Genomic DNA, 27,153 nt, shown 5'->3' on the forward strand with positions numbered 1-27,153 from the left:
TATCCATTAATCCTGAAAACTTCAAGAATTTTGGCACATATGATTTAATAGTCCGAGTAGCTATAGCTGATATTATACATTAGTTACTACTTGCTATTGGCTGTTCTCATGTTGAAAGTGTTTGCCCTTCAGGCTCTGATCAAGCATGACCATTAAGTAAATGCTTAATTTTATGAGTAGTTCCATTGATAACTTACATGCATGTACCTTTTAAGCATGTTTTAGTAGCTTGTTGAATCAGTATTGTAATGAGTAAATTCTGGAATGTACCAGTTCATAGTATGCTGAGATTAGTTTTATTACCTTAATTTTAGCTAATTTGTAGTAGATACAATACAAAGTCCACTAACCAAATAGTGATTCTAGAGAATTCAAAATCTGTAAGTGAATTTGGACATTAACTACCCTACATCACTACATATTGTATGTGGTTTGGGCAATGCCAGTTTCTTTTATCACCAGGGGCGGCTCCAGGCACCAGCACGCCAAGCGCGTGCCTGGGGCGGCAAGCCATGGGGGGCGCTCTGCTGGTTGCCATGAGGGCGGCAGGCAGGTTGCCTTCGGCGGCATGCCTGCGGAGGGTCCGCTGGTCCCGCGGCTTTGGTGGACCTCCAGCAGGCGTGCTGCCAAATCTGCGGGACCGGGGACCTCCTGCAGGCAAGCCGCCGAAGGCAGCCTGCCTGCCGTGCTTGGGGCGGCAAAATACCTAGAACCGCCCGTGTTCATCACTGAACTACTTTACTGTGGGTGTGTTTTTGTTTTTTTTAAATTGCTACATTAGGAGAAATGTTTGGCCATTTTTATTTGTGTTTCCCAGATCTGGCTTTAGTATGAGGCTTTCACATTTAAAAAAAAAGAAAAAGAAAAACACAAAATCAGGCTTTGGATTTCATGTTTTGTTTTTTCCCTCCATTCCGAAATAAGACCAATGCTTGAATGAAAACAGCAGGCAACATCAGTGAGAAAGCCATGTAGAATATTAAGCAGAGAAATATACTGATCATGGAATGTATTTTACAGTGCAGATCTGGGTATATTTGGAAAAATGTCAATGTACTTGTAAGTATGGAATACTCTGCGATCTACAGGCAGGATGGATAATTTTGGTATTTCTTCTTTCCTGAGCTGACCTAATGTTCATAATTGCACTGTTTGCTGGGGTGCTGCTAGGTAGATAAAGATTTGCTAGTGATTATGCTATACCCTCTTGTACAGAAATGCTTACTGAGATGTCACTTTGAAGAATGCACTCAGTGCAGTGTCAGCATTTGCTGAATATGTCAGTCTGTAATAATATAGTATTGGGGACACTTGTGCATAGATGCAATAGGGAGGTCTTCAAAGAAAAGCTGAAGATGGTTATTTGATTTCATTGCATACTATACATGGAATATAGGAAAATATACACGTTAACCCCCTCCCACACACTATTGTATTTATATTGCTATTTTATCCTCAAAGATAGTGAATTGACACTTCATAGCATGGGGGCCTAAATTACAGTAAATACAGGAATAAACCTAAGCGTAACTCAAGTGGTGAGCTCTAGGGACCACTAGTTGTTTCTCTCACTATTGTATGTTTCAGGAAGAAAATGATCCGGCTATGTTTTTAAAAATGCTTTTTGGGTTGCTGTTGGTTACTTGAGTTGCTCCAGTAATATACACCCACTCATTATTATTATTTATTATTTTATTATTATTTTATTATTATTTTATTTATTTAATTATTTATTATTTAAAATATTAAGGGTTAGGTTACACATCATAAACATCATCTTTACGAGCTCCCTCATAGAAGTGATATATTTCAGCTTCCTTAGGCGTAGTGAGTAAAGTCGCTGTCAGAGAGGAGGCCATTCATGACTGATGAACACTGTATCAGCAACAGATACTAAATCTATTTTATAGTGGTCAGTAAAAACTGTGCTGCAAAATAAGGGTTGCTTAATCTGGCTGTATCTACCTAATGTAAATTCTGAGAAGAATTGAGGAGGGAACAAACTGAGTTTGGAAAATACCTGGTGTATAGCTCCAAATTGAGAGGAGTTGGTGTTTGTTTAAAGATTCCTGCAAGAGCCTGGTAAATATGTACATATGCATCAGTTGCTGTTGGGTAATTCAGAGGTAGAGCTGAGCAGAATCTTTTGAGTTTCATTGTATGGTCTTCATCCTGCTCTGTTCAGGTCCACCCAGAGGATTCAGGGGGCCTGGGGCCAGGGGCGGCTCTAGCGATTTCGCCGCCCCAAGCACGGCGGCACGCCGCAGGGGGCGCTCTGGCGGTCGCCGGTCCCGCGACTCTGGTGGACCTCCCGCAGACATGCCTGTGGAAGGTCCGCTGGTCCCGCGGCTCCGGTGGAGCATCCGTAGGCATGCCTGCGGGAGGTCCACCGGAGCCGCCTGCCACCCTCCCGGTGACAGGCAGAGCGCCCCCCGCGGCGTGCCACCCCAAGCACGCGCTTGGCGCGCTGGGGTCTGGAGCCGGCCCTGGCTGGGGCAAAGCGTGGGAGCTGTGGCACTTGCACTCACCCAGCGGCAGTCTGGGTCTTCTGCATTTCGGCAGCGGGGGGCCCTTCAGTCGTGCCGTGTCTTGAGCAGCACTGAAGGGCCCCCTGCCACCGAAATGCCACCGAAGACCTGGACCGCTGCCAGGCCAGGGCTTGCAGAGCCCCTGAGGGGCCCGGGGCCTGGGGCAAATTGCCCTCCACCCCCAGGCGGCCCTGGCTCTGTTACCCTAATGTAAATCTAAATAAATCTTCTGAGTCAGTTGAGTTACACTTGAGAGAAGTGCACGTGAACTGGGTATTAAGCCCATAGCACTTTTAAACACAAAAGCAAGGACTGCATCTGCTCTCATGTGCTTGGCTTCTGTTTATTTCAGTGGGAGCCATGTCAATGCTTTCAAAGATGGATTTTTTTTCCTGAATCTTGCGAAGAAAGCTTTTTAGGATATTCTAACTGTAATTTCTCATCTGTTTTTTAATTGCCACATTTTTCTTGCAAATGAATTAGGTGTGAAAACAGCTGCAGCAACAGAAATCTGTTTAGTTGTTATGGTTGAAGGGTTAATTGCATGTTGCTTAGTGCCAAAAGGCTACTGTTAAAATGCAGGGATCTCTTGAGGTTTCAGCCTTGTGGACTTGATTCTGCTCTCCCTTTCAGCATTCTACATCCGGAGTAAAGCCCTTTGAAGTCACAGGGATTACATTAGTATCAATGAGGACAGAATCAGGGCCTGTGTCTCTATTTACTTGCAGGAAAAATTGCCAAGATACAAGACCAGTTTTTCTCTTTAACGTAACATTTAAGTAACGGGTTCAGGGCCGCCCAGAGGATTCAGGGGGTCTGGGGCAAAGTGGGGGAGCTGCGGCGCTTGTACTCAAAGACAGTTAACCCATTCAGGGCTGCCCCGGGGAGGGGGACAAGTGGTGCAATTTGCCCCAAGCCCCGGCCTGGCAGCGGTCTGGGTCTTCGGCGGCATTTCAGTTGCTCTGCGTCTTCAGCAGCACTGAAGGGCCCCCTGCCACCGAAATGCTGCTGAAGACCTGGACCGCTGCCAGGCCAGGGCTTGGGGCAAATTGCACCACTTGTCCCCCTCCCCGGGGCAGCCCTGAATGAGTTAACTGTCTTTGAACCAAAACTCTCAGCTTAAATCTCAGTATGTGGGTAATTTTAAGATTTGGAGTTAGTCCCATTGAGGCCAGTGGGAACTTCTCATGCTTAAAGTTTCAAACATGTATCTTGCTGAACTGGGGCTTCAATCACAACACTGTTAAATTTCATTTCCCTTGACAATGAAAGAATAAAAAAAGACAAGAGAAGTGTGCTCCTTTCTACAGCCATCTTCATCTGGTAGAATCTGCAGCTGGGTCAGGAATTTTTACATCAATTGTTGTTTGTCAAAAATGCAGATTGTCAAAACTGAAACTACGCAAAACCGAGTTGGGTTTGAACTTCCCTACTCAAAAAAAAATGTTGAGACAAGTTTTGAAACTGCCTTAATGTTTTTATTTTTGACATTTTCAATAAGGAAAGACTCCGGTTTTTCTGCTTCAGAGCAACTTTTTGTTTCGAAATTTAAGACAATTAGATTGAAAAAGGTTTTTTTTTTAAAGTGTTTTAATTGGCCTGACATGGGAAATAAGTTCTCCTTGTCAGTTGGCAAATATTTTGGGGATTTTTTTTCTTTTCATCCCAGCTCGAGCCAGTAAAAAGTGTTGAGCTCCTAAAGATATTCACAGTATGGAAGACTGTTTCCCTCCCATTTCTAATAGAATCTGTGGTGTATTGAGCACTGTGTTGGAATTGTAAGCTATCATTTCAAGAGTGGCGGGTTTCTTGATGCTGTTTGCCAGCTAAGGGGACCTGTTGGGAAGTGTGCGAACAAAGTCAGTCTGGAAAGAGCCATCCTAGAGCAAGGTGGGGTGAGTTGTTCCTCTCTGCCTTTGGGAGCAGCCTCCTGTCTGCCTTTGGGAGCAGCCTGGCTTGTATTTGTGTTTTGGTTGTTTTTATTTTTTTAATCTAATTTCTCTGTGTGGCATGAACAATCCCTGGTCTGTCTCAGTCAGGTTGGAAGACTGAATCAGAGGCTTGATTGCATTGTTTGTAGTTTCCAGTCGTCAGGAACAAGCAAAGACTAAATCCGTGGCCTTCTAGGGCATGCTGTTGAATCTGAGAAACAACATGGCCTAAAGTGTAACAGGCTTTACGTCCCACTTATTCCAGAGGAATTTAATGGACAGTGGTGAACCAGCAGAGCAGTGGAGTAGATGTATTGAACTGGTTAACTGACAGTCTTCTGAACTGCTCAAAAGTCTGTCTTAAGGCCAAGAAATATATCAAATTGTTCCAATAAATAAGTAAAATTGCAAAGAGTAGATAATGTACCTAGAGTATAACATATTGTGCTTTCTCTATCCTTAAAGCATAAAAGCTTTTTCAATAACTACTAAAATCTTCAGACTAGACTACATTATCTTCAAATGCATTTTCTATTCCAAAATGTCATGAAATGATGGAGTTTGTATCAAAAATCTGGACGCATCATACAACAAAAGAAACTTTAAGTGGTATCATTTTTATCGTTGCTTCCTGGGGAAAGCAGCGCTGAATTGGAGCCAACTTTGATATTACTACAATAAACCCACCCTCTCTCTCTCCAGCCAAAAAAAAAAACCCTCACAAAAAATAAAAACCAATAGTGCGTTTTTGTTTGTTTGCCTTTTAGACCTGATATTGATCTCACGCTGTTTTCCCATTTTGAAATCAAGAATAATTCTGTTGAAGTTATACTTGAGAGCAGAATCATGCCCTTTTAGGTTAGGAAAGTGTAACTTCCCATTCTTGTTTTCCGAATATTCTGAGGTAAACATTCTACTAACTACTGATAGTAGATGGGATTTGGAGTGTGAGAGTGAGAGTGAGAGTGAGACCATGTTCTAAAACAGGGATGGGCAAACTTTTTGGCCGGAGGGCCACATCGGGGAATAGAAATTGTATGGAGGGCCATGAATGCTCACAAAATTGGGGCTGGGGTGTGGGCTCTGGGATGGGGCTGGGGATGAGGAGGTTGGGGTGTAGGAGGGTGCTCTGGGCTGTGACCGAGGGGTTTGGAGGGCGGGAGGGGGATCAGGGCTGGGGCAGGAAGTTGGGGCGTGGGGAGAGGCTCAGGGGTGTGGCCCCCACCCTAGTGCCCCCCGGAGCGGGGCCGGAGCGCTGGAGCAGGGCCGAGCCACATGGTGCTGCCCCTGCCCCCTGGCTGGAGCAGGGCCACACCATGCGGCTTGGCCCCTGACCCAGCGCCCCGGCCGGAGCAGGGCCGAGCCGCTTGGTGTGGCTCAGGGGCTGGCTTAAAACTACTTGTGGGCCGGATCTGGTCAACGGGCAGTAGTTTGCGCACCCCTGTTCCAAAAGAATAAATTAAAAGTCCTAGAACCATGCTCCCCAATATCTTTAATGGTAAAGACGGATGCAGCCAGTTTAGCAAACCTTCTTTACGTGTCATGTGGAGAGACTTGACGTGTGAAGGTAATTAGGGGGTACTTGTAAGTAAGCTGTATGGTGTCAGCTTCTTGCTGTCCTTACTACTGCCTAGTAAGGCATTTGATATGGTCTCGCATGATATTCTGATCAATAAACTAGCAAAATACAACTTAGATGGGGCTACTATAAGGTGGGTGCATAACTGGCTGGAAAACTGTACTCAGAGAGTAGTTATTAATGGTTCCCAATCCTGCTGGAAAGGTATAACAAGTGGGGTCTCTTTTGGGATCAGCTCTGTTCAATATCTTCATCTACAACTTAGATATTGGCATAGAAAGCACGCTTATTAAGTTTGCATATGATACCAAACTGGGAGGGATTGCAACTGCTTTAGAGGATAGGGTCATAATTCAAAATGATCTGGACAAATTGGAGAAATGGTCTGAGGTAAACAGGATGAAGTTTAACAAAGACAAATGCAAAGTGCTCCACTTAGGAAGGAACAATCAGTTTCACACATACAGAATGGGTAGAGACTCTCTAGGAAGGAGTATGGCAGAAAGGGATCTAGGGGTTATAGTGGACCACAAACTAAATATGAGTCAACAGTGTGATGCTGTTGCAAAAAAAAAGCAAACATGATTCTGGGAATACATTAACAGGTGTGTTGTGAGCAAGACACGAGAAGTCATTCTTCTGCTCTACTCTGCGCTGGTTAGGCCTCAACTGGAGTAGTGTGTCCAGTTCTGGCACCGCATTTCAAGAAAGATGCGGAGAAATTGGAGAGGGTTCAGAGAAGAGCAACAAGAAAGATTAAAGGTCCTGAGAACATGACCTATGAAGGAAGGCTGAAAGAATTGGGTTTGTTTAGTTTGGAAAAGAGAAGACTGAGAGGGACATGATAGCAGTTTTCAGGTATCTAAAAGGGTGTCATCAGGAGGAGGGAGAAAACTTGTTCACCTTAACCTCTAAGGATAGAACAAGAAGCAATGGGCTTAAACTGCAACAAGGGAGGTTTAGGTTGGACATTTGGAAAGTTCCTAACTGTCAGGGTGGTTAAACACTGGAATAAATTGCCTAGGGAGGTTGTGGAATCTCTGTCTCTGGAGATATTTGAGTAGGTTAGATAAATGTCTACCCGGGATGGTCTAGACAGTATTTAGTCCTGCCATGTGGGCAGGGAACTGGACTCGATGACCTCTCGAGGTCCCTTCCAGTCCTAGAATCTATATTACTTTTGGGCCTGATTCTGCCACCCTCTGTTGTATTGCCTGGTACCTTACTCCATTAGATCTCAAACTGACCTCATGAAGATTTCTACTGTCAGTCTTTGTGTGAACATTTTTCTGCATGTTTTGGAGGCTGGTTTTCATGAACATTTTTGCAAATAACAAATTGCTTGTACAAACCAGTGTCAAAAAATGAAGAGTTTTGAATAATGTCAAAGTGAATGTGTGGATTTTCATCAAATGAACATGGACTGAATACTGAAGCACAGAGGTTACGTAACTTTCCCAATTTCACACTGTGTGTTCATGGTGGAAGTGCGGATGTAACTCATGCTCTTGACAGAAAGAGATCCCTGTTCTTAACCACAAGACACGCTCCCTCATTGGCTCAAGGAAAGGAAGAGAAGAGGATAACCTTTACCCAAGTTAAGGATGATATCTAACACATTATTAACTTAAAACTCCCCTTTTTTTCAGATCCTGTGATAGACTTTCCTACCACAGCATAGCCTTCTCTGCAACAGGATGCTCATGTGACAGTTACCACAGAGCTAGGTTGGAGTGTGGTGGCAGCACACATGAGTTCAAGTAGGTGTTATATTTTTATTAACTGCTTTTATTTTGTACAGTTCATTTTTAATTTAGTTTCCCAAAACTTGCATGGTTTTAAATAGCCTGAAGTTGTTGACTTTGGGATATACTGCAAGGCACAACTATTTTCTCGGTGACAGCAAAGACAGAGATCAAATGATTGGTGAATTAGAGAAAAGGAAGCTTAGTGTTTATACGTGGTTTATTGTTGGAAGGTTTCGCTGTAAATTGGTTGAATAGGCTATTCCAGTGGTCCCCAACCTTTTCGGCTGGCGGGTGCCAGCCGAAGGACCACTACAGCGGTGGAGCACCCGCCGAAATGCTGCCAAATTTTGGCAGCATTTCGGCGGTGATGCCTCTCGATGCTGCTGCTTGCCGTCGACAAGCGTCGTCATCGAGAGGCGTCCCTGCTGAAATGCCGCTGAAATTCGGCGGCATTTCGGCGGGTGCTCTCCCGGGGCACCACGTTGGGAACCACTGGGCTAGTCCAATATTTTGTTTACATTTTGCTAGTTTGTAGAGCTTGAGAGGGGTTTTATTAATCAAAATTCATATTAAGTAAATAACATTTTATTCTTGTTCAACAGTGATTTTAAAATGTTAATCTACATAAGATTGCAAGAATATTAGTGTGTGTGTCATTCTGAACCTTAAAATGTCTGAATCCATGTGAAGTGAAGTAAGCAGCTACACACATGGTTGAGAGCTCTCTTTGTTCAGAATATCACCATGTTAAATTATCACTGGGATTCATGTCTGTTACCATCCAATTTTTTAACTTCTCAGCCATTTAGGGCTTTGTTATGCGAGTGACTTTGTTTAACCTATGCAATAATATGGCCTTTCACCCACTAGTATTCAAATAAGGGCCCTAATTCATGCGTGGTGGAACACCATTGGTTTGACAGATGTCAGTCATCACTGTTTAGAGCTATGTGACATTTTTTTACACTTTTTTTCTGCAAAAAATGCAGATTTAGCAGCACTGAAACACTGCCAATCCATGTTAGTTTTGCCAAATAGTTTCAGTTGAAATAAAAAAAAAATTAAAATGTTTTGACTTTTTTTTTTAAATAAAAAAATTTGGTTCTAAATGACATTTTAAAAATGTCCTTAAATTTTATTTTAGACCACCCTCAAATTTACATGCTCGAAATCTACAAAACGTTTCATGTTGAGTCAAAGAAGATGTTTTGTTTGACCCAAACCTGTTTTCAGAATTGCTAGTGAACTGGAAAAAAAATTCACTCTCTACTATTGTTGAGCCATTGCCCCATAGACAAAGACAAGGTCCCTCTCTTGCAAGGCTCCAGTGCTGAAAACACTGGTATATGTAAAGTTACTTATATTCCATATCAGCTCTCCCATTGACTTGGCTCATATGTGTTTGCAGGATCAGGTCTGAAGTTACGTCAATGACACGTGAGAGAGGGTGCTACCCAATAAGGTAAAGAGGTAAAGAAAGTCAATGGTCACAGCAAGCTGATGAGTTACTTTGCATTGTAACATCTTGAGGTTCCTTGAGCTATACCAAGGATGAATTTGGTCCCAGATCTGAAATTATGTTAAGCTTCTTTTTGCCATTGCTGATTCCAATAAACAGGTTGGAATTGGTTTATGCTGTGACAGTAAGCTCAATGCTATAGATGATCTCAGTTTTTCAGCAAGTTGGTCATACCAGCCAGAGGCATGATAATACCAAATGCAACTGAAAACTGTATTTTTCAAACAAAATCCACAGGTCATTCCAAGTATGATGCACTTAACCTTATGATTTTTCAGACTGCTGTGCTGAGTTGTATCTGGGATGTTGTGTGTGGGGTGGTGGGGTTTTTTTGTTTTTGTTTTGGGGGGCTATAGTATGTCTATCATACAGCTACAATAATTTGCGAACACTTTATAGGATATATCGCCACAAGGCATATGACAGGCCTCCAGGGTAAGGTAAACCACATATATAGTCAACAAAGCTTTATATTTAGAATGGCCTTCACAGACTTGTTTTTACCCTTTGATGATGGCGAACTGTGAAGATGATAATTATCTTTCAACTATTTTCCTTGCTTTTATATATTGATATAGAGCCAGATTCTGCTACCTCTTCTCATGCTGAATGGCAGTTTATTCCACAAGTTGCCCCATTCATTCTAAGGGGTAAGGGTATCAGAATTTGGCGCACATTACTAAACTGTAATTCACTATACGCGCATGTTTTATTCCTTTTCCTTGCTAAAAGTGTCTTTTAACAATAAGCTGTGTAATTATTTAGGGGAAAGATATAAAAAATGAAACTTGGATAAAACAGGCACATTTTATAACAGGGTCCCATCCAGTACCTATACCAGTTCCTTGCACCAGGTAAATTTTGTGATTGCTATAACAGCACAGCATGCACCACGTTGGCAGATCCCACGAGAGCAAGAAACTGTCTGTCTCTGAATTTGAAGGATCTAAAATTTAATAAAGGCAGATTTAAAATCATGTACATGCTAATGTCCCTCTTACCATTTTGGGCATTAAGCACAAATCCCTCTGTGTAGTTCATAAGGTAGAGTTGATCATTGTTTTTAGGTTTGTATTATTTACATCTTTGTCAGAACAATCAAACTTTTAAAAAACAAAACAAAAAAATAAACCACCAAACCCTGGTAGTTTCTTATATAGGGGATGTTGGGTACTGAAACATATTTGGCAAAGAAGTCTGGTTCTTGATATAATTATTAAAGACTTTGATACTTGGATGGGAAACTCTAAAGAGTAAAATCGCCTTAGATCTGTCAACTCTTGCTTAGCTTTACTTTGTAGTCTAGCTGATTTTTTTGCTTCTATCTTTTCACAGCTTTCATACATATTGCAGGGGTGTCTTTAAAATCCTGTTAGAAAATCCCAGTCTTTTGAATGATGTATTGCTTTGACAGCTCTATCTGTATTACGTGGAGAAATTAAAGCTAGATGTCTAGAGATTTTGCAATATGGTTTCAAAGAGGATAGAGAAGGGAAACCCTTCCTATTCAGATGTATTGGCAAGGAGTTCCAGAGGATTAAAAATTATTATTCTCAACCCTCTTCTTTGGTTGTGTTTTCATATATCAGTGTACAGCGTTTATTTTATCTGTGTGGAAGTTATAACCCAGTGACATCAGAATAACCTTTCACAGAAGATCTAAAAACAAAAAAGCCACAATATTAAGAACTTTTCATTCTGTAAATAGTGTGTTTCAGACAGAAATGTAATTAAGTTGTCTTTTGCCTTTATGATCATCAAAACACCCATTTGACTGGAGAGGAAAAATTCCTGAAGTCGTCTATAAATTGAAATCCTTGTAAAAATATTTTTAACACACAAGATCACTGTATCTGAAACAGATGAGAGGAAAAATGTAGTTTTGCTCCTTTTTTGTTTTTATTTGTGAACTTTGAGCATTTGACAACATTCTGTGCGGAGACAGTATAATTGTTTTTCCGGTGGTGGCTGATGCGCTTGCAGGCAAACTTCCTTTTAGACACCTTTTCATCCCTCTCAAGCACATGCCTTTGGGGACAGGTTTCAGTATCTTCATTCTTTTCTGAGTGAATCCATGTGGTCCAGCTATGCTTAAAATTAATCTCTGAGATGCTGTCCCTGTTTATTGACTGTGCTAACCCAATAGGCCCCTGTGAGTTTGGCACTTGTAATGCCTTTCATTCCAAGAACCTGTGACAGCAGCTTCTTAAAATGATTCAAAAATGACTTCAACACAAAACCTTATTTATTCATTCACCCCAAAGGTACATAGCAATCAGAGAAAATGACTAAAACAATGAAGGGCTACATGAACATTTTCTCTTATCTAACACACAATCTTTCCTTGCAAGCTTTGGTAAGTTCCAGTCAGCCCAGCTACCTCTAGTTGTGTGGGGAGAAGCAGACTGCCCGGACACTGTGGCCTCTGTGACACTCTCCTCTTGCATCCTTGTGAGCACTCACTGATGCTCCCCGAGTAGCCATGGCAATTCACTCTACTAGCCCCACTTCCTTTTCTAGGTGTGAGGCTCTCTAACAGTTTTTAGTATCCTTTTTGCTCCTGGGCTCCAGCGTGGGAAGAATAAACATGCCCAGCTTGCTGGGATACAACCGGGGAATTCTCTGATCAATAGCTTCCCCATGGTTTCCTCAAGGTCCATATTCTCTGGACTGTACTTCATCTTTGCCATTGTTTTGTTGTCTGTTGGTTTTTCCCCCGGCATCCTCCACTGACTAACTCCTTGGAGTTAGGCAGGATAATACATGAGTAACCTGGGGAACATAAGGTATTTATAAAAAAAAAAAATACAAATAACTACCTCATTCTCCAAGTTATGTAGGGCCAGATCTACCACTACTTATGCAACTGCCAGCTTGGCAGACACACTGGGGATGGAGCCAGGGCTCTACCAAGCTAGAACCATGAATGGCTACAACTTGAGCTAAAGAGCCAAGGCTTTCTAGCTGGGGCTATAACAGACTTGTATCCTCTGTGGATTGGTCACAGAGGGACCTGTAACATACACACTCACCAGTGGGTTACAGCCAGTAACAGTACGGCCAGTAACAGCTTGACTCATGCGAGTTATCTGTCTGAATTTAGTGTAAAAATACTCATGTGCCTAAGTGGTGGAAGGTTTTGGACATGTAGGGTAAATCCTGTGAAGTTTTATGAATAGTCCCACTGGCCTCATTGGGAATATTCACAAAGTCTTGGTAGGATACTTTGTAAGTTTCTTCTGTGTTGTGTGTGGGTCTTTCACCCACTCACCCAGGACATTGATTAACTAATTAATTCTCATACCACCTGTATGAGATAAGTAAGAACTATTATCCACATGTTGTTAGATATGGGAGCTGGCACATGAGAAAATTATTTAAACTCATGGAGGCTGCACAATAGATCAGTGGCAATGCTGGGAATAGAACACACCCAAACTGGCTCCCAGTTCTCTGTGTCAACTACAAAAACATCCTTCTCCTTAACCCTCCAGGGCAGCTTTAGTTTTGGTTGCATGACTTAAACAGGTAATATCCACACTGTGTTCCTAACGTGCAGAAAAACAGATATGTTAATTCTCTCCAGAGCAATAATAAATTGAATTTGATTTCAAAGCTTTCTTCATAGTAAAATTTTACAAAATCAAAATGCAGTGAACTTGTCAGCAGGTGTGCAGGTGAATATGCTGTGGTAACAACTGGACGCTTTAGAATGTTCTAATGTATTTTTTTAAACAAGTTACATTGACCAAACATACAGTCATTAACAAGTTTTTCAGTTCCTTTTGTAAATGCATGATTTTGCTGGTTGTATTTGAGAACTGTAATCTTTCCCTTTGGCTGGATGGGGCAGTGAAAGGGTGTCTACACTAGCCATTTTTTCTAAAATTTCCCATTGCTACAGCTCCATTAGTAGCAATGCTAATGTAGGCAGGTGTTCGTGTTTTAAAACCTTCTCTGACTAGGTCGAGGCAACATAATGGTTAAAATTAATGACAGTCACCAAAACCCTACATTAGCATTGCCGCCATTTCTACATATGAGGTGGTGGGGATCAACAATGGGGAAAATTAAGTCTACCACAAACAAGGGGTGTATGTGCGTGTGCACATGCTTACTAGTGTGAAAAAGCAAGTCTGGACTGTAAACAGTTTTATCAAGCCTGACCAGCACTTGAGAAAGTTTATCCCAGAAAGAGGACTCCCCCTCCCTTCGCTCCTTAGAGACATTCAGCTCAAGGAAACCTAATAGCTCCCACCTGAACTAATGAAATGGTGAGGAGCGATTTTGACTTTAATCCTCCAGAACCAAAGCCAGCTAATTTTTAAGGCTTCATATAACAATGGGGGTCCCAAACTATCATCCCTTCCATCTGAATTATCGCCATATGGACAAATAAAATATACACGCTCAATAGATTTGGTTACATATCTTTTCAAAATAAAATATACTGCGGATGTATTTAAAATATATTTGATAATTTAAAGAAAATGTGTCTAGCCACTTGGGTGCCCTCTGGGGGCACTTGGTGCATATAAAAGAAATCATGGCATCTGTACATAATATTGGACATCTGAATGAACCATTAAAGCTTCCTGCACTGCATTTGGTTCCTTTGGAGCTGGTATCATTCCATATTCCACTCCATGAGGTGCATTAATGGGTTTCGTCAGATGAAATATTGTTTTCATGCTCTGTTTTACAAAGTTAACATTGAGTAATTACTCATGTATTGACTGTATCTGAAGTGAAGCTGAAATGGTTTAGGTTGTGGATGTGAATAGTTAGCTTAAGAGGAGTTTTACAAGTAGTTCCTCTGCTCGCTCAACACTTGCCCTCTCCCTCCTTCCCGTGCCCACTGTCTTGGCTGCAAAGCAGTGTCTTACCAAACCTAGATGGCTGCAAATAGCTGGAACTCCACAAGGTCTCCCTGTTATCTTTCAGTCTGCGGTCTTGGCAAAGTAAATCCCAGCCTGTAGAACTGAATTGAAAAAGCAACATTTTGTGGGAGTTAAATTGCCTGAAATTAAATTGTGAAACAATGTGCAAAAGAAAATTCATAATTTTGCATAGGCTTATTTAATGTATACCCCTTCTGTAAAGTTCAGGGGGCTTATAATATGTATTGATCAAGTGCCTGGCTGGTTATGTTGGATTAAAAGCTAAAATAAGGAGAAAATATACAGTATGTCTAAGATATAGTCATGGTCAGGTTTTCCTGGTTTTTGTTTTGCACATCTCGGTTATAAATATTGTTGCAAGAAACACTTTAGCTTTTAACTTTTCCAGAAAGTCCTAAGGACTTGAAAGAAGGGCTTTGGTATTGCCAACCCCAAGCATTTACATATCATGAACCAGCATCCCCCCGCCCCCCAAATTATGAGATTGATTTAAAAATCAGATTATTAAAAATAATGTTGGTGTTCTTTATTTGGCTTGTTGAATATCTAGGATACAATGGGAATATGTTTCCAAACTTTTCTCTGCAACTGTGACAAACTTATTTTTAATGAAAGATGAGATTCTCAACTAATCATATGCTTCCAAGAGCTGAGGCTTTTAGAAAAATATTCAGTATTGTGGGATTTTCAATACAATTGTGAGTTGGCAAAACTGGGCTTGTAATAATAATAAATGCTAACCTGTTTCTTTTACTCTCACTAGTATTTTCTGCCAGAGGGAAAGTGGTTGTAGGTGATGTTTTTAATCATTGTACATTAGAAACTCTGGATATTGTTCACATATGAGACCTACTTTTGTTGTATGCAGGACCACCCACTGGCTAACTGGGAATCAGATCCAACTCCTGTTGAAATAACTGATGATCTTTCCATTGGCTTCAGTGAGTTGGGTCAAGTGCTTGCTATATAAGAGGAGGGGAAATGGGAAATACGTTAGTACGCTGGTGACCGCCTATTCTCTGTGTGGTTATGTCTAAATGAAGAAAATTGGTAGTTAGCTAACATGTTTTTAAAAGACAGTTATAGACAGAGTTTAAAAATCTTGATACATATTAGCTAGTCATAGGCAACCCCTTGGAGGTTTGAATTATATTAGTGAAAACATGTTGGCTAACACACTTTTCAGCATGACTTAGTTTTAATCTAGACAAGGCCTAGGAGTGTGGCTTTCTCATCTTTTCCGTTTACTGTTCCTTCTTTATTCTGTTTAAATGAAGCTTAAATTGCTGTATCCATACCACCAATTTGTCTCTGCTAAATCACCTCCTCTAGATATGTTCTCTGAAAGGAACACATTACCTTGGGAAGTGTTGTTTCATTGTGGTAATAAACAAAACATTTGCCTTCAAGAGCAAAAGATGGGCTAAGTGGCATTGATAGGAAACTTTTAAAACTTGCACTTTGTGCCTGGGGTTCTTATTAGGTATTCAAATAGAATTCCCTGGGACACTCCCAACCCCTTAAAAAAGCAAACTGGGGAAAAAAGAGTAGGCACCTTGATATTTTGCCTCATGGACTTGTTCTGGCATTGCAAAATGGAGATGCCACCTCATGGCATTTGGCAGATTTTTAATTCTGAACGGCAAAACCTGAAATTGCAGCCAAGAGGGTGAGTATTAATAACAATTCAGGGCAGAAATTAAATCCCCTGCACCCCCTTGTTTTCTGAGTGGCACTGAAGGAATGATACAGCAAACCACAGATGCTAAACTTCTAGCCGCTGCTATGTCTTTCCTGACGTAGATCAATGAAAGTTAAGTAAATCCTATAATAGTAATTTCCTCACCTAATTTCCTCATCTAGAATGAGGGGATCTTTTTTTGCCTTTTCAGGATAATAAATCAGTTGAGAATGCCATTCTAGGAAATGATTATTTCCTATGGTGTTACTTATATCCTCTATATTACACATATTTTCCCTCTCTTCTCCTTTTACCTCAGGCTGAAAGTATCATGCAGGCTGGGTAAGAAGAAAGGGATATTTTATTCTGTGCCCGTAACCATCACGTCCACATGTCATAGCTTGACAGATGAACTTCCATTTAAAAATAATCCTTGCAGTTTGAGCCAAGATATGCTTATTTTTAGGGCTGTCAAGCAATTAAAAATATTCCATAATCACGATTAATCACACTGTTAAATATAGAATACAATTTATTTAAATATTTTGGATGTTTTCTGCATTTTTAAATATATATTTCAATTACAACACAGAATACAAAGTGTACAGTGCTCACTCTATATTTATTCTTGATTACAAGGATTTGCACTGTAAAAAACAAAAGAAATAGTATTTTTCAATTCACCTAATACAAGTACTGTAGTGCAATCTCTTTATCATGAAAGTTGAACTTACAAATGTAAAATGATGTACCAAAAAAAGGCATTCAAAAATAAAACAATGTAAAATTTTAAAGCCTGCGGCTCCACTCAGTCCTACTTCTTGTTCAGCCAATTGCTCAGACAAACAAGTTTGTTTACATTTGCAGGAGATAATGCTGCCTGCTTCTTGTTTACAATGTCACCTGAAAGTGAGAACAGGCATTCTCATGGCACTACTGTAGCCGGTGTCACAAGATATTTAAATTCCAGATGAACTAAAGATTCATATGTTCAGTTCATGCTTCAGCCACCAATCCAGGGGACATGAGTCCATGCTGATCACAGGTTCTGCTTGATAACAATCCAAAGCAGTATAGACTGATGCATATTCAGTTTCATTGCCACCAGCATGCCACCAGCTTCAGTTCAGATGCCACCAGAAGAAGGTTGATTTTCTTTTTTGGTGGTTTGGATTCTGTAGTTTCTGCTCTTTTAAGACTTCTGAAAGCATGCTCCACACCTCGTCCCTCTCAGATTTTGGAAAACGCTTGAGATTCTTAAACCTTAGGTTGGGTGCTGTAGCTATCTATAGAAATCTCACATTGGTAACTTCTTTGTGTTTTGTGAAATCTGGAGTGAAAGTGTTCTTAAAATGAACAACATGTGCTGGGTCAACATCCGAGACTGCTATAACATGAAATACATGACAGAATGTGGGTAAATCAGAGCAGGGGACAGAGAATTCTCCCCCAAAGAGTTCAGTCTCAAATTTAATTATTTTTTTTTAATGAGCATCATCAGCATGGAAGCATGTCCTCTGGAATGGTGGCCAAAGCATGAAGGGGCATATGAATGTTTAGCCTGTCTGGCACGTAAATACCTTGCCACACCAGCTACAAAAGTGCCATGCAAATGCCTTGTTCTCACTTTCTGATGACATTGTAAATAAGATGCAGGCAGCATTATCTCCCGTAAATGTAAGCAAACTTGTTTGTCTGAGCGATTGGCTGAACAAGAAATAGGACTGAGTGGACTTGTAGGCTCTAAAGTTTTACATTGTTTTGTTTTTGGAGCAGGGCCACTCAGAGGATTCAGAGGGTCTGGGGCAAAGCAATTTCAGGGGCCCCTTCCATTTAAAAAAAGTTGCAATATTATAGTAACATGTATTTGGAAATGTAAAAAATAACCAGTGAAATTCATTCAAAAATTAATTTTTAATAATTTGAAAATACATGAAATACATTATTTAAAAAAAATTAAATGGTTTAATGGTATGTATACATTTGCAATTACATAATTCTTCTTATGAAATCGGTTTTTACAAATTGTTCTGAATATGAATTATACAGCTGCAAATTTTTTCCTCGCTTTCATTTTGGCGAACTCATTAATAAGGTCATCAAAACTTGTGTCTTTGGTCATTTCATATTCTGTGCTCAAAGTGAGCAAATGGTTCAGCCTTTCTTCCCCGGTGGCTGAAAGCTGAAGATTGTTAATCAATGTTAACTTACTAAATGCATGCTCTCCCAATGCTACCGACACTGGCAACACTGTTAGTAGGAGTAAACAAATACAAGTTTGTGGAAACTCATTTTCCAACCCTTTTTTTGAAGAGAACATTAAGAAGTGTAAGTGCAGATGTTATATATCCATCAACTCTTAAGTTGGAATCTTCTTTTATTTTGTAAAAGATTGTAAGTTCTTCTTTAAGATCTTCTCTCTGGAGGTCTTTTGGATATGCTGTGGCCAAAGTGTCAACAACATTTTCTATAGAAGATTCATCCACTTTATCTGGTGCATACAAAATGGGTGAAAATGAATTTGAGACTTCATCCATTCTTTTGCCAAGACCTCCTAGCTCTGATAGAAGTAAATCCATTGTCGGGAAGAACACCTGTACTTTGAACTGAATATCGGGAGAGTCAAACATATAGTCTGCATCCTCTGTATCATCAAAGAATCGCTTGTTCTTCCGATCCTTAAGTCACTTTTTATTTTTGGGTCAATGCCAAGGCTTGAAGTGACCTAAAAAATTGGCCAAGAATCTTTCATTGTTTGAATTTCCTTGACTAAGTTGCTCATGTGTTTAGCTCCCTCTTCCATTGTTTGTTTGGCGCTTTGTAGGACCTTGTTATCAATTCATTGAAGCACTTTAAACCATATTGTAGAAAGAAGTACAAATTCAAATGACTTAAGCCACTTAATCAAACAATCAACATCTGCCTGGATTTCAGGATGTAAATGAAGCTCTTCTTCAATGTTAATTAAACTTTCCAGCATGCCTGTGTGATTTTTGATTAGGGGGCGAACAGCATCAACGCTTGAGCGCCACCTAGTTTTAGATACAGAGTGAAGAGAGAGATTTGCAGTGGTCTGCAAAATTTTCCATCTCTCAGGGCTAAGAGCAAATACTTTATAGAGTTTCTGAACATTTCCAAAATATATTTTTACCTCTACACTGGTTTCCATAGCGTGGGTGCCACAGAGGTTCAGCTTGTGAGCGCTGCCTGGAGAAAAATAGGCTTTGGCATTTTTCTTCCAAAATTCTTGTCTTTACTCCCTGAAATTTTCCTGACATGTTAGAGGCATTGTCATATCCATGCCCTCTGCACCAAGATAGTTCTTTTAAAAACCTTTTTATCTGTTCTGCTATATCTGCACCAGTCTTCTTTTCAAAATCTACTAGTTTAACAAATCTTTCATGCAAATCCCAATTTCCATTTTTTTGCATCACATATCTGAGAATAAAAAATGTGTGTGAAACATCAGGTGTACCATCAACAACAATACTGAAATATCAGGCTTTTCTAACCTTTTCAAGAACAGGGTTTAAAACTTTCTCCCCACACAGTTTCAAGAACTCATTCTGACTACGCCATGCCAGGTAGTGAGCCTGCATTCTTCGACCAGACTCTCTGCATTGAGCTACCATCTCTAGATGTTTTACCTCAGTATTGTACCTGCCCACAAGCCTCAGTGTTGACAAGAAAAGCCCACAGTCGTCATGATCAACAGTAGAATGGTTATCACAAAATGGCAGATTATTCTTTGCTAGGAAAAGAATAATGTCAACAACAGCAGTTAATATTTTACGCCATTTTTCCTACTCCTGTATAATACTATGATGTAATGCTGCATCAATGCCTCTTTTATCACTGAGTGTCTGAAATAATTCCTTCCACTTAATGTAATTGGTCAAATGTAAAGTGTTTTCTTCATGACCCTTGATTTTCTCGTAAATCTTTTTCCAATTATCGGCGATTCCACCTTTGACAAATTTTGAATGATGTAATTGGTTAGTTTGTGTTTCACTTCTGTAAAGACTGCAGGGAAAACAAAATATTGCTGCAGCATCTTTACTCCACATCATCCAGTATCTTTTAATACATTTGCCATTACTCAGATGTTTAGAAAAAACTGTTATCTGCAATTTCCTGCCAAAAGTTTGACGAGGAAAGCTTTTGGGCTTATGTGGTGGACCCTTCAATACAATAAGATCTCTCTTTGTTTATATCTAGGCACTTCCAAGAGGCTGGGTCATTACTGCACAACTCTTCATCATCATTCCCATCTACAGCAGCAGGACTAGTCGACTGTACCAATTTCTCAATGATAGCAGTGTTACCGCTGTGTTCTCCATTGTCTAGCCAAAGAGGCTGGATTTTCTTCTCTTCCTCCACAACAACCATAAAAATTGTTTTCTGAATGTGGTAGTATTTTGGATTCCTCACACACCGCCTTTTCTTTTTCTCTTACAACACCACTTTCACTTCCCATCTCTGAAGAGCCTTGAATGTCAGCATCGCTCAACTCAGTTAACTGACTTGACTTAGATTGTGCCTGAGGAAATTTGTCAAGTTATTTTTCCCTTTTCTTCTTGCGTCTGTCTAGCTTTCTTCTGCTTTCTCTTCTCAAATCCTGAAAGATACGTACGTTTCATTTTTCTAACCCCTAAGATCATTCACTATGTGGTGATACCTGCAAACAAATTAATTTCCTTGGTATCTTTCTTTTTTGTTAGTAGTGTGACACTATACTCCATAATGCTTTATGGCAATATGACATAACTGGAATATGATCCATTGAATCTATCTATGCTACATATGCTATGTAACATATCTATATAAAGGTTATGGTCTACTGAATCTATTAATCCTATCTGCATGCGTGTATAATTTTTGTATTCAGTTATAAATATTGGCTGTGTACTGGCTTGGTTTCTAAATAACCTTAGTAGAGCATTTGGTCAGTTCCTGGAGAAAGGAATGTTGAAGTTAAGTACTTAATCAAGAGACACTTAAAGGACAATGAATATTGGAATGCTCCAATCCACATAAGTCTACTTGAGGACATTCAAGATAGCATGTAAACAATGGATGCTACCTGTAAAAATTGTGAGTTATGCATGGACATGTGACTTGCCCAGGTAACTCCTAAACTCCATCTTGGAGCTGGACTGTACATAGGAGTGAGGAGGGGGTCTCCACCCACAAGAGGAAGTCTATTTAAACCATGGGAGACCCCTCCATTAGAGTCTTCAGCTGGCTAAAGAGAGCCTCCCTACCCCCCCAGGATACTTGAAAGAAACTGGAACAAAGGACAGTGTGCAAGGGGTGTGAGTAATTGCTGGACCCAGGCTAAAAGGAGATTAATCTGTAAAAGGGAGCATTCTGGAACTGGTGAGGATCTTATCTGTATTCAGTTTGATTAGACATAGATTTGAGCATTTTATTTTATTTGGCTTGGTGACTTACTTTGTTCTGTCTGTTACTACTTGGAACTACTTAAACCTTACTTTCTGTATTTAATAAAATCACTTTTTACTTATTAATTAACTCAGAGTATGTATTAATACCTGGAGGAGCAAACAACTGCTGCATATCTCTCTATCAGTGTTATAGAGGGTGAACAATTTGAGTTTACCTTGTATAAGCTTTATATAGGGTAAAATGGATTTATTTGGGTTTAGACCCCATTGGGAGTTGGGCATCTGAGTGTTTAAAGACAGGAACAGGTCTGTTAGCTGCTTTCAGGTAAACCTGAAGCTTTGGGGCAGACCCTGGGTCTTTGCTGGAGTGGACGGAAGTGTCTGGTTCAGCAAGACAGGGTGCTGGAGTCCTGAGCTGGCAGGAAAAGCAGGGGTGGAAGTAGTCTGGGCACATCAGGTGGCAGCTCCCAGGGGGTTTTTGTGATCCATACCGTCACAGGTAGTTAATTGAAAAATTCCTTCTGTACCCCATGTGTTGCAGAACAATTTGAACTCCAACTCCCTGCCCCTTATCCAACCCCCCTGGCCCCTTACCATGCCGCTTACCCCCACCTCCCCCCTCTCCTGGAGCCTCAGCGAGCTGCGTCTAGGAGTGCCCCTGGACAGGGCTGCAGCAGCGTGACTCCGGCGGGACATAAGCTCCTGCCGCTCGGCCCATCGGAGCTCGCAGCCCCTCCCCCTTATCACGTGGCTCTGAGCAGGAGGAGCTCAGGTCCCGCCAGAGCCATGCCACTGCAGCGCTGTCCAAGGCGGCTCCTGGACGCAGTGCGTGAGGCGCCGGGGGAAGGTGGAGATGGGGGCGGGGACGCGGGGGAGCCTCCCGGGCAGCCCTGTTTTGGAGTGCAGTTATGTAACAAAAAAATCTACATTTGTAAGTTGCACTTTCACGATAAAGAGATTGCACTACCGTACTTGTATGAGGAGAACTGAAAAATACTATTTCTTATTTTTACAGTGCAAATATTTATAATGAAAAATAATATACACTTTGATTTCAGTTACAACATAGAATACAATATATATGAAAATGTAGAACAAATCCAAAATATTTATTAAATTTCAATTGGTATTCTATTGTTTAGCAGTGCGATTAAAACTGCAATTAATCAAGATTCATTTTTTGAGTTGATCACGTGAGTTAACTGCGATTAATTGACAGCCTTACTTATTTTCATTCTGATAATGCTTCCTGGGTTTGGTACACTTTTTAAAAAGAAATTTAGGCAAGGTAATACTTTTGTCAACATTTTTTTCCCCTCTCCCTCCAGTGTAGTGGAGAGGTTCAGCAGGAGTATACTTTTGTTAGTGTATGGCTTAATGGGAGGAAAGGGGAAAATGTCTGTTTCCTACCCCCAATCACCTGCAGGGAAGTGTATCCTGGTTCAGAGCTCCGCTGAGCAGGAGGCAAACCCATTCAGACAGTCCCTGTTCTCCAAAGTTGCTGTAATAGAGTCCCTTCCCTCTTTGATCCTTGCTCCCTCTGTATGGCACAATGATTAGAACCTTTGGAGCTCAAAGTTCTGAAGCAGCATGCTGCCTTATCAATGGATGCTTTTGTTCTCCTTAAATTTATGATGACACGAGCTACCTTAGATGGATGGGAACAGAGCACTTTCCCTTAGTGTTGTGCAGGACCTAGATTCCAAACTAAGCAGCGTTCTGCAAATCCCTAAAATAGGTAGGTTGATTAGACAGAAACTGGAGAGTGAATCTCCAGAAGATTGGATGTAATGTTACTCCATGACTGGAGAAAGATTGAAATCAAGATAAACTCCTAATTCATCTAGGTCCTTGTGCCCGCGGGAGTTCTTGGCAGTTTATAGCATTGCTGAGATCTCAACTCTAGAAATCAAAGTATTTAAATACCTTATATTTTTAGTTATTTTTAGATAAAAAATTAACTTATTTTTAAGGGAGCAGGTTCTGCTTCTTTTAAACACCTTCAATGCCTTGATTTTTCTCTTAGTACTAGTAGGCCTTCTGGATGGTACCACCCTCATCCAGCCTCTAAGAGGTCAGGTGTAGTATATATGCTGGTTTAAAGTCAGATTGGCCTGGTTACTTTGATTACTCCAGGTTGCATTCTGGACCTGACTTCCCTATCAGACCAGACACACATGCTCTCTTCTGGCTTCCTCATATCATATGAATCGCAGCAGGTAGCATTTGGCATGAGATCAGAAATCAGCTGTCCAGTTGATGTGGACACAGCTGCTTACTCTAGCCAGCAAAAGGAGGTGCCAGAGACATCAAGTGAGGTTACCCTTGTTTGGTTATCTGACCAGCGAAGATCGACGGGAAGACTGGCATGGACAGGACATACACAGAATGACTCATTACACATCTTGTAGAGGACTTTGGTGTACTTTTTCAGAGACAACTGAGAGGAGAGAGGGCTGGGTAAACAGGCAGGACTTCTTATTCTGCAAAATAACCATGCTTAGATGTGACAATCTAGATCCTTGACTGGTGGCAGAACCAAAATACAATACACCAACAAATTTAGGAACAGTGTGTTAATGGTGCTATCTGTCAACATAAATACGCTTGTAGTCAGCCTTGTCATACCCTCATTACAAACCATGGGAAAAAGCTGTAGTGTAGATGATCCTTTTGTCTTTATATGGCACCTGACATGATGAAGGCCCTTAATAAGAAACATTTAATAATAGCTTGTTGCAATACACTACTTAAAACATAATTAAAATGAAAGAGAAAACACACGGGAAGCTTATGCCTACCTAGTGGGAAATATGTTTGGACTATTATTGCAATGACAACAAAAGTCTAATATTAAATTGCCATTTAACATCTTGCTCCATTTCAAATAAAATTCCTGAGCCTAAACATTTTTATTACTTATTGTTTGATGTTTTCTATAATTGGTGCTGCTAAAATCTGAACACGAGTGTGTGCTTTAAAATGGTGACACAATGCATCTAATCTAGAGTAGTTTGAATGTAAGTGACATCAATATACAAATGCCATTTGGTAACTTGGCATCAGATGCCTTCTTCCAGCTTAGTAAAAGGTGTAAGGACTTTCATTGTTGACATTTCTATTCCTCATTTGCTGTTTTCTGCTGAGGAATCTCAGTGCAGTTACCCCTGTGTTATTTGGCTATGCTGACCCATAGGGCTTTCTTAACCTTTTTGTAACTTAACTGCCAATCACGAGGTTGGATATAATTACTCTTTGGTGATGAAGTAGACCTTTTTTCCAACTTTGAAGGCCAAAAGATAGCCTCAGGTGTTTAGTTAACTGCTTGAACTTTTCTAATTGGTACAAACTGTCTAGTTTGTCTAGCACTATCACCCAACAGCTTTGCTATTTTAAATTTATACACTTATACTGATGTTATTCACTGATATATGATATCAGTATATGAGCACTGAAGCTCAATAAGATTCTGAGACATCCCTTGGGGCCATCAAACCAAAATTATATAGTAATAAATAAACTTTAAATGCATTGATACCAAGTTATATGATGCATTGGCCAATTTAATGCTTAAAATTGGATTCTGCTGTGTTCCTTTTAAAATGTCACTGATGTGTTATCACTTTCACCTTACCAGTTTATATGAAAACATATTAAGGAGCTCTCTATTAACTCCACAGTTGCAAGATAGACTTGAAATAAAGAAAATGTCACAAAGATTAATCTTTGCTATAGAACTATAAGTGGTTTTACTTAAATGATTCCTTCACTTAAATATTGACAATTTTTTCAGTCCTATAGTATATACTATATTTAATGACAGTAAATATGTATTTATTGATTAAAATAGGTGGAATGAAGTATGATCACAGTAGTAATTTCCTGCTGCATGAGAAATACCAAGGTGAAGTAGAGATGTTTATAGAAAATAAATGTCAAGGCAAAGGCTAGGTATTTATTTTCAGTTCAGGAGACATTGATCATGTGACAACCTTCTATTTCAGTGACTTTATTTTTATTACTCTGAATGATTGATCAGTAGATGTAATATGAACATGGTACATCATGATTCCTTTTATTGGATCAACACATGTCAGTAAATTAGAGTATACAAATTTATTGGATCTTTGTATAATATACCTATTCTATTTGAATAGTAGAGAAATGTATTTTTACAGAAGCTTTATTCTACCTTTCTTCCTTTTCTAAACTCTAATTAACATAGAAAATAGACTTGTGTGATTCAGCAATCGGAGATTATTTTATCCACATCAGATTTGAAGTATGATATACTTGTATTCATAAAACATTTTGTATTCTTAAGAGGAATTTTCTTATGGTTCATGCACTGAACTGGAACTCAGGAGATAAGATTTCAATTCCCTGCCAGAGGCTTCATGCGTAACAAGGGGGAAGTCACACAATTTTTCTGTGCTTCCATTTTCTGTTTGTAAAAAGAGGATTTTTTCCCCTTTTTATGTAGCCTTCTTAGGCTCTGATACTGCATGTGGATACCTGAACTTGTCCGGAATCCCATAGGCTTCAATGAGACTCTGCAAGGGCTCAGGAATCTGCCTATGTGGAGAGTTGCAGGATCACACCGTCAGATGCCAAGCTCTGCAGGACATCGACTGTCTCTTACTATGTGTGTTGTACAATACCTAGCACAACATGGTTGGATCTCAGTTGGGGTATTTAGGCACTGCTGTAGTAAAACTACCTTGAGGTTTGTTTAAAACTAATTTGTTTCACAAACAAATATGTCCTTCAATCTGGTTGGTTCAGATTCTAGTTCATGTAATTATGACTTTGTATTGTTAAGTTACAACTATGAAGTTTATATAGTGCTTGAACAATAAAGCAACTTGGTATTGGTATGTTTTATATATATTTTCATATAAACATCATAGAACTGCACTTACATGGGTCTGATTATGGTTTAACCCAGTTTTACACCTTTATAACTTTTTCCTTCAGTGGAAATAACAAGACAATAAATAACCTGAAAAGGGGGAGTCAAGTAAAATAACAAAAATAAAGAAATAATCATAGTCACACAGGGAATCGGAGTGGATAATATGAAAGGATATGAAAATAGTTTTTTGTTGGGGATAGAATGGAGGACTAATTGCAGGAATGGCTGGCTGAGAGACCAGGTATGGATTTAAATTGCTCACCATTTTGTCAGTGACCCAAACTGGCTCAAGTCTATAATCATGGAAAGCTTTTTATGAGTGATTTATCGGAAAGAGTTGGCTATCTTAGTGCATTCCTGGTGGGAAAACGTGAACACTACTAAAGCCACACATTACATCTGGCACTGTAGACAGATGGATCAAGATTTGGGTAGAGATGGAGAATGAACTATACTTCTAGCCCTAGATCTGCTCCCTCTCTCCACAACAGGGCTCATTGGTGCAGAAACATAGCTTGCATTGCATTATCATTCTGTCCATATTAAGCCCACAGACCTTTGGCTGTCCACTGAGTAGAGCTTAGCTAGCTCTGTCTGGTCCAGTGGATCATGCACAAACAAAGGGAGAGTCACTTGTTTCTACCTCAGCTTGCAGCTGGAGCTTTTAAAGCCTCTTCCCTCTCCTTCCAAAACTCTGTCCCTGGAGGGAAGACCTACCTACCACCATCACTTCCTGAAGACATTGGAAAGGATAGATTTTCAAATGCAAACAGGGTGCCAACTTCCCTAAGACAACAGTAGGTAAAATGGGTCCCAACGCTTATTGGAGGTAGGTCATGAAATTTGGGAGGAGGGAGCTCCTGGGCCCCAGGGGGAGAGGATGTGATTGAGAAGGAAGATATTCAGAAATTTGATGGTGGTCTGGCATTTGACTAGCACCCAG

The 27,153-nt window shown here is 40.2% G+C and overlaps 2 long non-coding RNA genes across 2 annotated transcripts in view; one reads left to right on the forward strand and one right to left on the reverse strand.

The window, feature by feature from the left end:
- Positions 1-26,039, forward strand: part of LOC123354445 — a 79,732-nt gene extending 53,693 nt beyond the window's left edge. Inside the window, exons 2-4 of the long non-coding RNA XR_006574757.1 lie at positions 7,688-7,798; positions 9,195-9,248; positions 25,779-26,039. This is a non-coding gene — a long non-coding RNA (uncharacterized LOC123354445). The remainder of the gene's footprint in view (positions 1-7,687; positions 7,799-9,194; positions 9,249-25,778) is intronic.
- Positions 11,614-22,837, reverse strand: LOC123354450. Its single transcript, XR_006574758.1, has 4 exons — positions 22,716-22,837; positions 15,060-15,168; positions 14,192-14,286; positions 11,614-12,077 (listed from the first exon to the last, which is right to left on the reverse strand). It is a non-coding gene; the product is annotated as an uncharacterized LOC123354450 (long non-coding RNA).
- Positions 26,040-27,153: the final 1,114 nt, after the last annotated feature.

This window comes from Mauremys mutica, chromosome 1, assembly GCF_020497125.1.
Source record: "Mauremys mutica isolate MM-2020 ecotype Southern chromosome 1, ASM2049712v1, whole genome shotgun sequence".
Classification (NCBI taxonomy): Eukaryota; Metazoa; Chordata; order Testudines; family Geoemydidae; genus Mauremys; species Mauremys mutica.